The 16,323-nt window shown below is 37.0% G+C and overlaps 1 protein-coding gene across 1 annotated transcript in view; it reads left to right on the top strand.

The window, feature by feature from the left end:
- GPC3 (glypican 3) overlaps window positions 1–16,323 on the top strand; it is a 1,305,553-nt gene that overhangs the window by 185,875 nt on the left and 1,103,355 nt on the right. The window lies entirely within an intron of this gene.

Below are 16,323 nucleotides of genomic sequence, written 5' to 3'. Positions count from 1 at the left end.
TCTCATATTCCATTACCTCTACTGATAACTGTTTCAGTACTGGTTTGGCTATCTGCTATATGTGGATGGGTGTCTTCAGGTAAGTATGTTTTCATTACTTAAGACACTCTCAGCTATGGTTTGGCACTTTATTATTAATATAAAGTTTTAAATATATGTATTGTATTTATATTTGCCATGAGTCAGGTTTATGTATATTTCCTTTTCCGGTTTTAAAATTGGGAAACATATTTAGGAAGTTATTTTTTCTTACCTGGGGTATAGTCTTTGCTTCAAATTGACTGCTTTTTCATAAATTTTTGCGGGCAAAATTAGAATATTTTAAAACTTCTCATAAGGTTGATGAAATTTCAAATGACCGACAACATACTGAATTATCCTCCTCTGATGAGGATCTATCTGGTTCAAAAGATACTACCTCAGATATTGACACTGACAAATCTACTTATCTCTTTAAGATGGAGTATATTCGTTCCTTCTTAAAAGAGGTGTTGATTACTTTGGATATTGAGGAAACTAGTCCTCTTGATACTAAAACTAGTAAACGTTTAAATTCTGTTTATAAACCTCCTGTGGTTACTCCAGAGGTTTTTCCAGTTCTTGATGCTATTTCTGATATGATTTCAAAGGAATGGAATAGGCCTGGTACTTCTTTTATTCCTTATTCTAGGTTTAAAAAGTTGTATCCTTTGCCAGCAGTTAGATTGGAGTTTTGGGAAAAAATCCCCAAAGTTGATGGGGCTATTTCTACTTTTGCCAAACGTACTACTATTCCTAAGGAAGATAGTACTTCTTTTAAGGACCCTTTAGATAGGAAACTTGAATCGTATCTAAGGAAAGCTTATTTATTTTCTGGCTACATTATTAGGCCTGCTATATCCATGGCTGATGTTGCAGCTGCATCAACTTTTTGGTTGGAAAGCTTAGCGCAACAGGAAACAGATCCCGATTTGTCTAGCATTGTTCGCCTGCTTCAACATGCTAATCATTTTATCTGTGATGCTATTTTTTATATCAACAATATTGATGTTAAATCTATGTCTTTGGCTATTTTAGCTAGAAGAGCTTTGTGGCTCAAATATTGGAATGCTGACATGGTATCTAAGTCTAGATTACTATCTCTTTCTTTCTAAGGTAACCATTTATTTGGTTCTCAGTTGGATTCAATTATTTCAACTGTCACTGGGGGAAGAGAGTTTTTTTTACCTCGGGATAAAAGATCTAAGGGTAAATCTAAAGCTTCTAATAGTTTTCGTTCTTTTCGACAGAATAAGGAACAGAAAGCCAATCCTTCCCCCAAAGAATCTGGTTCCAATTGGAAACCTTCTTCAAGTTGGAATAAATCCAAGCCTTTTAAGAAACCAAAGCCAGCCCCCAAGTCTGCATAAAGGTGCGTCCCTTATTCCAGCTCAGCCGGTGGGGGGGGGGGGGGCAGATTAAAAATTTTCCCAAACATTTGGTCAGATTCTGTCCAAAATCAATGGATTCAGAGTATTGTCTCTCAAGAGTATCAAATAGGTTTCAGAGTAAGACCTCCTGTGAGAAGATTTTTTCTCTCATGCGTTCCAGCAAATCCAGTGAAGGCTCAGGCTTTTCTGAAGTGTGTTTCAAATCTAGAGCTTTCAGGGGTAATCATACCAGTTCCGTTTCAGGAACAGGGTCTGGGGTTTTATTCAAATCTATTCATTGTCCCAAAGAAAGAAAATTAATTCAGGCCAGTTCTGGATCTGAAAATTTTAAAATCATTTTGTAAGAGTGCCAACTTTCAAAATGGTGACTATAAGGACTATTCAGCCTTTTGTTCAGCAAGGTCATTATATGTCCACAATAGACTTACAGGATGCATATCTTCATATTCCGATTCATCCAGACCACTATTGGTTTCTGAGATTCTCTTTTCTAGACAAGCATTACCAATTTGTCGCTCTTCCATTTGGCCTAGCGACAGCTCCAAGAATTTTTTTCAAAGATTCTCGGTGCCCTATTCTCTGTAATCGGAGAATAGGGTATTGCAGTGTTTCCTTATTTGGACGATATCTTGGTACTTGCTCAGTCTTTACATTCTGCCGAATCTCATACAGATCAACTAGTGTTGTTTCTTCAAAGACCTGGTTGGAGGATCAATTTACCAAAAAGTTCCTTTATTCCTCAGATAAGGGTCACCTTTTTAGGTTTCCAGATGGATTCAGTGTCCATGACTCTGTCTCTAACAGACAAGAGATGAATAAAATTGGTTTCAGCTTGTCAAACCTTCAGTCTCAATCATTCCCTTCAGTGGCTATGTGCATGGAAGTTTTAGGTCTCATGACTGCAGCATTGGATGCGATCCCCTTTGCTCATTTTCATATGACACCTCTTCAGCTTTGTATGCTGAATCAGTGGTGCAGGGATTATACAAGGATATCACAATTAATATCCTTAAATCCCAATGTTCGTCTCTCTCTAACTTGGTGGTTAGATCACCATCGTATAGCTCAAGCGGCCTCTTTTGTTCGTCCAACCTAGACTGTAATCACAACAGATGCAAGTCTTTCAGGTTGGGGTGCTGTCTGGGGATCTCTGACAGCACAAGGGGTTTTGAAATCTCAAGAGGCGAGGTTACCAATCAATATTTTAGAACTCTGTGCTATTTTCAGTGTTCTTCAGGTTTGGCCTCTGTTGAAGAGAGAACCATTCGTTTTCCGACAGACAATATCACAACTGTGGCATATGTAAATCATCAGGGTTGGACTAACAGTCCTCAAGCTATGAAAGAAGTATCTCAGATACTTGCTTGGGCGGAATCCAGCTCTTGTCTAATTTCTGCGGTACATATACCAGGTGTAGACAATTGGGAAGTGGATTATCTCAGCCGTCAGACTTTACATCCGGGGGAGTGGTCTCTCAATCCAGATGTTTTTTTTTTCAGATTGTTCAGATGTGGGGTCTTCCAGAAATAGATCTGATGGCTTCCCATCTAAACCAGAAACTTCCCAGGTACTTGTCCAGGTTCAGGGATCCTCAGGCGGAGTCGGTGGATGCGTTAGCAGTTCCTTGGTTTTACCAACCTGCTTATATCTTTCCGCCTCTAGTTCTTCTTCCATGAGTGATCCCCAAGATCATCATGGAACATTCGTTTGTGTTTCTGGTTGCACCAGCATGGCCTCACAGGTTTTTGTATGCGGTTCTTGTCCGGATGTCCAGTTGCCAATCCTGGCCACTTCCTTTAAAACCAGACCTTCTGTCTCAAGGACCATTTTTCTATCAGGATCTCAAATCGTTAAATTTGAAGGTATGGAAATTGAACGCTTAGTGCTTAGTCATAGAGGTTTCTCTGACTCAGTGATTGATACTATGTAACAGGCTCTTGTAAATCTGTTTCTAGGAAGATTTATTATCGAGTTTGGAAGACTTATATTTCATGGTGGTGTTCTCATAAATTCTTCTGGCATTCTTTTAGAATTCCTAGAATTTTACAGTTTCTTAAGGATGGTTTGGATAAAGGTTTGTCTGCAAGTTCATTGAAGGGACACATCTCTGCTCTTTCTGTTTTATTTCACAGAAAGATTTCTAAGCTTCCTGATATTCACTGTTTTGTGCAGGCTTTGGTCCGTATCAAGCCTGTCATTAAATCAATCTCTCCTCCTTTGAGTCTTAATTTGGTTTTGAAGGCTTTACAAGGTCCTCCTTTTGAGCCTATGCATTCTTTGGATATTAAACTACTTTCTTGGAAAGTGTTGTTCCTTTTGGCTATCTCTTCTGCTAGAAGAGCTTCCGAATTATCTGCTCTTTCTTGTGAGTCTCCTTTTCTGATTTTCCATTAGGATAATGCGGTTTTGCAGACTTCATTTAAGTTTTTACCTAAAGTTGTGAATTCTAACAACATTAATAGGGAAATTGTTGTTCCCTCTTTGTGTGCTAATCCTAAGAATTCTTTGGAGAGATCCTTACATTCTCTGGATGTTGTAAGAGCTTTGAAATATTATGTTGAAGCTACTAAAGATTTCAGGAAGACTTCTAGTCTATTTGTTGTATTTTCTGGTCCTAGGAAATGTCAGAAAGCTTCTGCCATTTCTTTGGCATCCTGGTTAAAGCTTTTGATTCACCAGATTTATTTGGATCGGGTCAGGCCCCGCCACAGAGAATCACAGCTCATTTTACTAGATCAGTTTCCACTTTGTGGGCTTTTAAGAATGAAGCTTCAGTTGATTAGATTTGCAAAGCAGCAACTTGGTCTTCTTTGCATACATTTACTAAATTCTACCGTTTTGATGTATTTGCCTCTTTGGAAGCAGTTTTTAATAGAAAAGTTTTTCAGGCAGCTGTTTTAGTTTGATTCCTCTGCTTATGTTTTAAGTTTTTTCTTTTCAATTATGAGAAAAACTTATTTTTTTGGATGTGGATTTAATTTTTTCAGCGGAAAATGGCTGTTTTTATCCCTCCCTCTCTAGTGACTCTTCTGTGGAGTACCACGTCTTGGGTATTACTATCGAATACGTCACTAGCTCATGAACTCTTGCCAATTACATGAAAGAAAACAAAACATAATTTATGTAAGAACTTACCTGATAAATTCATTTCTTTCATATTGGCAAGAGTCCATGAGACCCACCCTTTTTATGTTGGTTATATTTTGTTATATAAAGCATAATTATATTTCCAGTTCCTTTTTTTATGCTTTTTACTCCTTTTTCTATCTCCCCACTACTCATTAAACTGAATTGTGGGTGTGGTGAGGGGTGTATTTATAGGGATTTTGAGGTTTGAGAAACTTTGCCCCTCCTGGTAGGATTGCATATCCGATACGTCACTAGCTCATGGACTCTTGCCAATATGAAAGAAATTAATTTATCTGCTATGTTCTTACATAAATTATGTTTTTGTTTAACAGGCCCTCTACCTAATACTTACCTGTCGTAAAAAATGGTTAACCAAGATAAAAATAGCAATAAAATGTATTAGCAATGTAATATTTTCACAAACTACAACTCATTTGCCAACAATGGGGTTAATCCAACAGAAAACCACCATTAATGTCTATATAGATTTTTGTAGATCATTTGATATGTTTTTTTTTTTTTTGTTTTTTTTTTAAGAATTGTGATCAGCCATTGTTGTTTAAACTTCCAGACATTGACTGACAGACTTTCCTAATTTATCCATTAGAAAGTGAGGGCTTATTTCTGACATTGAGCCCTTATATTTCAATCCTGGTTGGCTAATTATGTAACCAATCAGACAAAAGAACAAGCTCTTATTTTCTCTCTCTAAATAAAATAGTAAGAAAAAAACCAGGAGGCACCAGATATCTTCTCTTTCAAAACCCAATAATATTACAATAAAAATAAATATGTCCTCTTCCAAGAGACACAATTAAACAATTGTATCCTCTGCCTTTAAACAGCTGTGATCATCCAGAAGAGGAACACCTTGTCCTCTATCAACTATGTAAGGAAAACAGTCTATTGTGCTTTACTTTTTCAATCAATATTTATTAACAGTTTTAACTTTTGCAACATCTCTCTTGGCTATACTATAGTCATTTCCTATAAATAAAGACCAAGAAGTGGGAAGAACAAACATATAAGGCTCTAAATATCACCTATTTCCAAATCCAACAAGATTACAGTAAAAATAAATTTAAAAAGTCCTCCCTCAAGAGACAAAAATAAGCCCAAAATATTTATGACAGCAAAGGGAAAAGAACTCAGGATAAATCCCACCATACAATCATGTACTGTATTTCAGCAATTAGACAATATACATACCTTTGAACAACTGTTTGATTGCAGTGACCACCGAGAACAGGGACAGCTTGTAGGCTGATGTGTCCCCTATCATTTCTGTAATGAAAACAGTCTATGCTGCTTTTGCAACATGTTTCTCTGCTATACTAGAAATGTTTCCTCAGGCATTTATTTATGTTACCAATCAGGATTACACACACACAAAATCACATCTCTCAGGAATGGGTGTGTTGGAGGGGTTTCTGGATGAAAGAGGGTTCATATGTTAGGCAGCGCAAGGAAGAGAAACTAAGCCTTGGGGGCTTTAGGGTTTCTGGTGCCTGAGAGGCTATTATAAGTGCTGGGGGTCTATTTCCCTGCAATAGTAATATAGAGGAAGATATGGGGGCCGATTTATTAAATGGGGGCGGACATCGCTAAATGCCGACAGCATACGCTGTCAGCATTTATCATTGCACAAGCATTTCTGCCGCTAGCAGGTAGTGTCAATCATCTTGAGTGATCATATCTGATCAGGCTGATTTGCAGTCCACCACATCAGAGGAGTTAAGGAGCAGTGGTCGTACGACTGCTGCTTCTTAACTTAAGCTTCCAGAAACTACGTGGGTAGATTGCAGCATCCACTGTTTGTTAAATCTACCCCTTAGTCTCTTGTCATCTATGCCCCATTTTATTCATGACAATATATTATTCTTTTATTAAGCAGATGTCTGCCGTTGAACATTGCTTCTTATTAGGTTCTTAGAACTATTACAATCTTTTCCATCTCAGTTTGCCCAAGAATTGTATCCTTTACATAGTAGCTAATATGACATTTATCAGAATTTATGTGACATTTACCAGCCTATTTACAGTATATTTAAAGAAGTTATTTTGCAGAAGAATATCATAAAGATTTAATTATTCTAAGTCACGACTTGACAAATCCTTTGAGCTACATCTTTGCAATTCTGACTAAAAAACAAAAATAATAAAAAAATATAAATATATTTCTATAATATAATAGAGAGAGATGTGTGTGTGTGTGTGTGTGTGTATATATATATATATATATATATATATATATATATATATATATATATATATGTTTGTGTGTAATTTTCTCCTTGGAATTGTGGCAGGTTTTCCAATATTCTTGCTGGTTCCTTAGAGTCATGTAAATTTATACACATCACTCTGAGTGAGACCGACACGAGGCGTCTGACTTATGGTGATACTTTGTGTATCAGATTGGGATTTTTTATTTGCTATCTTGTGAGTAGCTGCCTTATATTAGGGGCTTTATTAAAGGTGTTTTAACTCTTCACAGAGATCTGGTGTTGTTCTTCTCTTGTTTTGTCTTTTATCAACCCGCATAGCTTGACAGATCCCAGGTGCCAGATCACCATGGCTATTGAATGTCTGATAGTTTGCCTAAAAAAATTCTGCCTTATTGTCATTCTGATCCCGGGCCTGCTGATCATAATCTCTCCTCTCAGGCGACTGCACCTATATGCCACTTGTCATTGGCACATACTGATGTGTTCAGCTAGGTCCCAGTAGTGCATTGCTGCTTCATTAACAAAGAATACCAAGTGAATAAAGCACATTTTAATAATAATAAAAGTAAATTAGAAAGTTTAAAGCCATATTCTGTATCTGAATAATTAAATGATTTCATGTTCTTTTAAGTTTATTTGGCATGTTTAATGTTAAAGAGAGAGTCAACACCAAAATTGTTATTGTTCAAAAAGATAGATAATGCCTTTACTACCCATTCCCCAGCTTTGCACAACCATTGTTATATTAATATATTTTTAATATATACATTAATATTAATATACTTTATAACCTCTAAACCTCTACATTTCTGCTTGTTTCTAAACCACTGTAGACAGCCTCTTAATCACATGCTTTTTTATTAGATTTTTCCAACAAGAGACTGCTAATCCATGTGGGCCATATAGATAACATTGTGCTCACGCCAGTGGAGTTGTGGCTGACACTGCACTAATCAGCTAAAATGCAAGGCAATGGATAATACATAAATAGCCATGTGATCAGGGGGCTGTCAAAAGAGGCTTAGATACAAGGTAATCACAGAGGTTAAAAGTATATTAATATAACTGTGTTGGTTATGCAAAACTGGGGAATGGGTAATAAAGGGGTTTTTAAACAATACAAATTTTGGAGTTGACTGTCCCTTTAATTAACTTGTGTTCAGCATAGTTAGTGCTTATTAAGATATATTTGGTATTTTAATGTATGTGTGTTCAGTATATATTAAGCATATAATGTTAAAAATATTAAATTTTGATACATTTAAAGGGACAATCTACACTAAAATTGTTATTGTTTAAAAAGATAGATAACGCCTTTACTACCCATTCCCTAGCTTTGCACAACCAACATTAATATATTAATATACTTTATTATTAATATACTCTAAATTTCTGCCTGTTTCTAAGCCACTATAGACAAGACAGCCTCTCATCACATGCTTTTTTATTTGCTTTTCACAACAGGAGAGTTCTAGTTCATGTGAGCCATATAGATAATATTGTGTTCACGTCCGAGGAGTTATTTATGATTTAGCACAACACAGTACTAAATGCAAGTCAATAGATAATAAATAAAAAGTCATGTGATCAGGGGGCTGTCAGAAGATGCTTAGATACAAGGTAATCACAGAGGTAAAAACTATATTAATATAACTGTGTTGGTTATGCAAAATTGGGAAATGGGTAATAAAGGGATTATCCATCTTTTAAAACAATAAAAAATATATTGTAGACCGTCCCTTTAACATTACGTGTCTTATTATGTTCATATTGGGAAAACTTATTCACATTGTGGCTTAGATCCTATTAATAGATTGCAACAAAGTTAAAACCTCTTCCCCTTTAAATAGAAACTTGTCCACAATCAAACTTGTGTTGGGGGTTTAGATGGGTTTTTTGGGAGGGAGGGGGTATTCCATAGAGGGGGTTTTGAAATAAATTTTAGATTTTCATTTTGCAAAGAGGGAACTAATCGGAATAATTAGATGTGGACCTGGATATCTATAAATGGGTTTTAGGATCATGTTGGAAGGGAATTGAATCAGTTTATTGCAATGTGGGCAGTGGTTTAGGTTAAATTGGTTGCTGTTATTTGATAGCTGTAGGCCTGGTTGTGAATAGGTCACTTGAGGTGACGGAGGTTAGGGTTAAGGTGTAAGAAGTCATTGGGGGCAATAACACTCTAGTACCTGTATAAACTACAATATCCAATGTAGTAGCTGATGGGCTCAGATGTTACTTGGTGGATGTTCATAGCAAACGGCTAAAAGAAGCCATTTTTATTTTGTGCCCTGTTAAAAAATAATAATGATTAGAAGTTTTTCTAAGTCACTTGAAAAAGTCTACTGATGCTAGATTTCATAGTTGCACCATCATAGGTACTTGCACAGCACTTACAATGATAGAATTGTTCATTAAAGAGTTAATGTAAGAACTCTACTCTCTTATAGGATCACTCTACAAAAATAATACTCAATAAAACTCAACATTTCAAATTGAAAAGAGTGCACAGCAAGCAGCCAGTTCCAAGCAATCCATCAGTGGATATATTAATATAACACAATAACATACTTCATCCTATAATATGTTTCATATAAAAAGATTTGGGGGTAGATTTAACAAGCAGCGGATGCTGCTTTCTACCCCCGAAGTTTCAAGTCCGCCTGAAACTTAAGTTAAGAAGCAGCGGTCATAAGACCGCTGCTCCTTAACTTCTCTGCCACCTTTTAGGCGACAAACTGTAATCATCCCGATATGATACAATCGGGATGATTGACACCCCTGCTAGCGGATGATTGGCCGCAAATGTGCAGGGAATGGCATAGCTACAGCGAATCATTTCTGCCCCACGTTTGTTAAATCTACCCCTTGGAGTGGTTTTGCATAAAATGTATAAATCTATCTATATTGGCCTTTGCATGCTTTCCTGTAATCTCAACTTGGAAAAAAGTCTTTAGAGTCCAACGTCCTATTTAAGCTCTATAGCAAAATCCCTTTTAAAAAGGTACTCCAAAAAATGACCAAGTTAATTTTTAAATTAAAAATGTATCACAATAACAATCAGTTAAAAAAGGAGCCTGTTTTGGCTTACTGACCCGGTACTCCCAGCCTGCGTGAAAACTCTGTGTATCCGTACACAGGGCTCTTCAAAGCAGTGTCTTCTGTGATAATATACCTCACTTGTCATGTAAAGTAAAGTTATTTTCAACATGTGCGAGTTCCATTTCTACATCCTTTCTACTTTTAGACAACTCTTATTATATAAACCACTCCACTTTATTAAGATAGTAGTCAACAGTAACAGGTAAAGTATTCACAAATAATGATGATATCCTTACGGAACACTGTAGGCAGATGCAAAGTAGCGGAGTATTCACACGTCTGCTGGGAGTAACGAGTCAGTAAGTTTTGTAACTAAGACTGATTGTTATTGGGATACAGTGTTGAATTCTAAAATTACTTAAAGTCAATTTTCAAAAATACCTTTTGAGAAAGATTCTGCTATAGAGCTCAATTAGGACTTTTTTTTCCAAGTTGTAGTAACAAGAAAGCATGCAACACCCAATATATAGAGTAAATGTATACATTTTATGTAAAATTACTCCATCACTTTTTATATGAAACATATTGTAGGAAGACATTTCTTATTGTGTTCTATTAATATATATCCACTGGTGGATTTTTATCTTTAAGTTTTACATTTTGATAGTAAATGTTTCATTAATCAATAAATTAAATGTGTTTTAGTATGGAACTCGCTGCTTGGTGCGCACTCATTTTCATTTTAATTATGTTGCACTTTAGCACTAGACCATTTGGGCTGGATCGAAGATCCTAGGCCAGTGATGGCTAACCTTGGCTAACCACATTTCCCATGATGCTTAGGCACTCTGTAGTCTAGTTGAGCATCCTGGGAATTGTAGTTCCGAAACAGGTCAGCCATCACTGTCCTAGGAAAATATGCCAAGGCCTCAAATATACCTTAGTATAACAACTAAATGCTGCTATCCATGTCACCAACAGACCTATTATCACACAGGCTTATGGTATTTTTCCCATATGCCCTATTTTTGTTTAATGAAAAGCTAATATAATACAGGGAATATATACAAAACTGTCAGCAGTATTTCAAAGTCTATCTGACACAACACATTTGCATACAGTTTTAGCTCATCACCCTTTATATAGGTCAGTCCATCAAATTCCAAATATTGAACTTATAATATACAAAAATTAATCAAATATTATTTTTATATTAGAAGGTACTACATTGTTTGAAGTTAAAAAGATATGTGTTGTGTCAGGAGGACACAGGTTACAAAGTATGCCAAAATAATAAAGGGAGTCCAGTCACAAGAATACAAGTTAATACAGTTTATTAAAGGACCTACAAATTTTGTATTGTCCCACACTCTGTAGAGAGGCCAAAAAGCAACATCTGTAGTCTGGGCTTTAAAAAAAATGCTGCAAACTGCCTATACCAGCGTGTTACAGCCGTTTCATTTTTGCTTCTTTTGGGCGCGTGGGATTAGTACAGTTTTACACAAAATCAAGAAGTGTTTACTGCCCTTTTAATGCGTTTAGCAAGCAATAAATAATGTATGTCAGTGAACAATGCAAACATTTACTAGTGCCAGAACTTATTGACTTAGAATACAGTGATAAGCTATTATCTTCAATACAGAAAACCACTTTAACAGACCAGCAATAATATAGGATTATTCAAATTAAATGGTAAACCATAAACACTATGAGCTACTTTTATTATGTGATGCTGTAACGCATAAATGAATTACTAGGTAATAAAACCTACAAAATACTCACAATAAATAAAAATTAGGTTAGATTGCTAAAAATAACTTGCTGTATCTCCTTGGTCTAGACTCAAAAATTGTGAACTGGGCGGAATGCTGTCTTAAGGACAGAAAACAAATACCTAGATTATGAGTTTTGCGTTAGGAGCTATGCGGTGCTAACGAGCAGTTTTGTCTCACCGCTCACTTACCTTCAGCACTGGTATTATGAGTTTTCAGAAACCCGTCATTAAAAGACAAGAAGTGAGCGTTGAGCAAAATTTTGCTCATTACCGCACTCCAATACCAGCGCTGCTTAAGTCAGCGGTGAGCTGGTCGTACGTGCTCGTGCACGATTTCCCCATAGGCATCAATGGGGAGAGCCAGGCTGAAAAAAAGTCTAACACCTGCAAAAAAGCAGCGTAAAACTCCTTAATGCAGCCCCATTGATTCCTATGGGGAAATAAAAGTTATGTCTACACCTAACACCCTAACATGAACCCCGAGTCTAAACACCCCTAATCTTACACTTATTAACCCTAATCTGCCGCCCCCGACATCGCCAACACCTACATTATAATTATTAACCCCTAATCTGCCGCTCCGGACTCCGCCGCCACCTACATTATATGTATTAACCCCTAATCTGCTGCCCCCAACATCGCCGACACCTACATACTATTTATTAATCCCTAATCTGCAAACCCCAATGTCGCGGCAACCTACCTACATTTATTAACCCCTAATATGCCACCCCCAATGTCGCCGCCACTATATTAATGTTATTAACCCCTAAACTTAAGTCTAACCCTAACCTGTTCCAATCAGCCAATAGAATGCAAGCTAAATCCTATTGACTGATTGGAACAGCTAATAGGATTGAACTTCAATCCTATTGGCTGATTGCATCAGCCAATAGGATTTTTTGTACCTTAATTCTGATTGGCTGATGGAATTCTATCAGCCAATCGGAATCTAAGGGACGCCATCTTGGATGACTTAAAGGAACCGTCATTTAGTAATAAGACGTCGATTGAAGAGGATGCTCCGCGCCGGATGTCTTGAAGATGGACCCGCTCCGCGCCGGATGGATGAAGATAGAAGATGCCGTCTGGATGAAGACTTCTGCCCGTCTGGAGGACCACATCGCCCGGCTTGGATGAAGACATCTCCTGGCTTCATTTAGGACTTCGGCCCGGCTTAGATGAAGACTTCTCCCGGTAAGTCAATCTTCAGGGGGTTAGAGTTAGGGTTTTTTAAGGGTGTACTGGGTGGGTTTTATTTTTAGGTTAGGGCTTTGGGCCGCAAAAGAGCTAACTGCCCTTTTAAGGGCAATGCCCATCCAAATGCCCTTTTCAGGGCAATGGGGATCTTAGGTTTTTTTAGTTAGTATTTTATTTTAGGGGTTGGTTGTGTGGGTGGTGGGTTTTACTGTTGGGAGGGTTGTTTGTATTTTTTATTTTAGGTAAAAGAGCTGATTACTTTGGGGAAATACCCCGCAAAAGGCCATTTTAAGGGCTATTGGTAGTTTAGTTTAGGCTAGGGTTTTTTTATTTTGGGGGGGGCTTTTTTTATTTTGATAGGGCTATTAGATTAGGTGTAATTAGTTTAAATATCTTGTCATTTGTTTATTATTTTCTGTAATTTAGTGTGTTTTTTTTGTATTTTAGCTAATTTAATTTATTTAATTGTATTTCATTTAGTTAATTTATTTAATTATAGTGTAGTGTTAGGTGTTAGTGTAACTTAGGTTAGGTTTTATTTTACAGGTACTTTTGTATTTATTTTAGCTAGGTAGTTAGTAAATAGTTAATAACTATTTAGTAACTATTCTACCTAGTTAAAATAAATACAAACTTGCCTGTAAAATAAAAATAAACCCTAAGCTAGATACAATGTAACTATTAGTTATATTGTAGCTAGCTTAGGGTTTATTTTATAGGTAAGTATTTAGTTTTAAATAGGAATAATTTAGTTAATGATAGGAATTTTATTTGGACTTATTTAAATTATATTTAAGTTAGGGAGTGCTAGGGTTAGACTTAGATTTAGGGGTTAATAACTTTAATATAGTGGTGGCGATGTTGGGGGCAGCAGATTAGGGGTTAATAAATGTAGGTAGGTGGCGTCAATGTTAGGGACGGCAGATTAGGGGTTAATAATATTTAACTAATGTTTGCGAGGCGGGAGTGCGGTGGTTTAGGGGTTAATATGTTTATTATAGTGGCGGCGACGTTGGGGGCAGAAGATTAGGGGTTAATAAGTGTAGGTAGGTGGTGGCGACATTGGGGGCGGCAGATTAGGGGTTAATAAATATAATGTAGGTGTTGGCGATGTTGGGGGAAGCAGAGGTGTTCATAAATATAATGTAGGTGGCGGCGGTGTCCGGAGAGGCAGATTAGGGGTTAATAATTTTATTTTAGTGTTTACGATGCGGGAGGGCCTCGATTTAGGGGTTAATAGGTAGTTTATGGGTGTTAGTGTACTTTTTAGCACTTTAGTTATGAGTTTTATGTTACGGCGTTGTACCATAAAACTCTTAACTACTGACTTTTAAATGCGTTAGGACTCTTGGAGGTAGAGGGTATACCACTCACTTTTTGGCCTCCCAGGACAGACTCGTAATACCGACGCTATGGAAGTCCCATAGAAAAAAAGACTTTACGAAGTTTACTTAAGACGTTTTGCGGTAAGGCCAAAGAAGTGTGCGGTGACCCTAAACCTTTAAGACTTGTAATAGCAGCGGTAGTGAAAAAGCAGCGTTAGGACCTCTTAACGCTGCTTTTTCCGCCTAACACACAAATCGTAATCTATCCGAAAGTGTCTTAGTAAATGGAGTTCATTCAGCAGAGGGGTCTGTTACTAGTGGTGTTCCTCAGGGGTCCGTTCTGGGGCCTGTTTTGTTTAACATTTTTATCTGTAATATCAGCAAAGGGTTACAGGGGAAAGTATGTCTGTTTGCAGATTATACAAAACTTGGTAACAGAGTAGATGTTCCAGAGGGGGGTAGCCAAAATGAGAAGTGATATACAACAATTGGAGGATTGGACAAACAACTGGGATCTAAAGTTTAACACAGCAAAGTGTAAAATAATGCATTTAGGGAGGAAAAATCCAAATGTTAATTACAGACTCAATGACACTTTACTGACTGTTACAGATGAGGAACAAGACTTGGGGATTATTATTTCAGATGATTTAAAACTTAGTAAACAATGTAGTAATGCAGCGAGTAAGGCTAGCAGAATGCTTGGATGTATTGGTAGAGGTATTTGCAGCAGAAATAGTAAGGTTCTTATGCCACCTTATAGATCATTAGTTAGGCCTCATCTTGAGTATTGTGTGCAGTTCTCGAGGCCATATCTTCAGAAGGATATTAACAAACTTGAATCTGTGCAGAGGAGGGCTACCAAAATGGTACATGGTCTAAAAAATAAAATTTACCAGGATAGGCTCAATGACCTACATATGTATAGCTTAGAGGAGAGAAGGGAAAGAGGTGATATGATAGCAACTTTCAAGTACGTTAAAGGGCTTAGTAAAACTGAGGCTGTGGGTATTTTACATAAAATGGAAAATTCAAGAACAAGGGGTCATGATCTCAAGCTGAAGGGTAGTAGATTCAGGAGTAATTTGAGGAAGCACTTCTTTACAGAAAGAGTGATTGATTTATGGAATAAACTTCCTCAAGAGGTAGTAGCAACAAACACTGTGGGGGACTTTAAAAATGCATGGGACAAGCATAAGGCTATCCTACAAACTAGATACGTTTATACTGTTAGGTAATATCAGACAGACTTGCTGGGCCTATGGCTCTTATCTGCCGTCAATATCTATGTTTCTATGTTTCTATATATCTAACCCAAGACCCTAATAAACATTTACATTTTAAAGGGATACTAAACCCAATTTTTTCCTTTCATGATTCAGATAGAGCATGTCATTTTAAACAACTTTCTATTTTACTCCTATTATCAATTTCCTTTGTTCTCTTGCTATCTTTATTTGAAAAGCAGGAATGTAGTAAGCTTACGAGCCAACCCATATTTGGTTCAGCACATGGGTTGAGTTTTCTGATTGGTGGCTAAATGTAGACACCAATCTGCAAGCACTATCCAGGGTGCTGAACCTAAAATGGGCCAGCTCCTAAGTTCACATTCTTGCTTTTCAAATAAAGATAGCAAGAGAACAAAGAACATTTGATAATTGGAATAAATTAGAAAGTTGCTTAAAATGGCATGCTCTATCTGAATTATGAAGGAAAAAATGTGGGTTTAGTATCCCTTTAAATATGGCAAAAGGCAACTACATGCTTTATTGTGGCTCCCTACAAATGTATCTTGGGTAGAACAGGTACATGCAGGGAAGAATTTGGTCCTGAAAATATTGTAAATTCTCTAAACTCTTACTCATAAAACAAAATATGACTGTGATAAAAAAATATTCTAATAGGATAGATATGAAGGAGAAGGCCCCTAGAATTGCAAAAGCAACATTATACCTTCCAACCATTTCAGGGGGCTTAGGGGTACCCAATCTTTCCATATATAGCTAGGTGGTATTTACATACGGCCAGATTACAAGTTTTGCGTTAGGAGCTGTATGGTGCTAACGAGCAGTTTTTTCTCACCGTTCACTTACCTACAGCGCTGGTATTACAGGTTTTTACAAACCCGGCATTAAAAGACAAGAAGTGAGTGTAGAGCAAAATTGAGCTCCTTACCGCACTCCAATACCAGTGCTGCTTAAGTCAGCGGTGAGCTG

The sequence above is a fragment of the Bombina bombina genome, chromosome 1 (genome assembly GCF_027579735.1).
Source record: "Bombina bombina isolate aBomBom1 chromosome 1, aBomBom1.pri, whole genome shotgun sequence".
Lineage (NCBI taxonomy): Eukaryota > Metazoa > Chordata > Amphibia > Anura > Bombinatoridae > Bombina > Bombina bombina.
The sequence above is the reverse complement of the archived record's forward strand: the minus strand, read 5'-3'. Positions and strand labels throughout refer to the sequence as shown.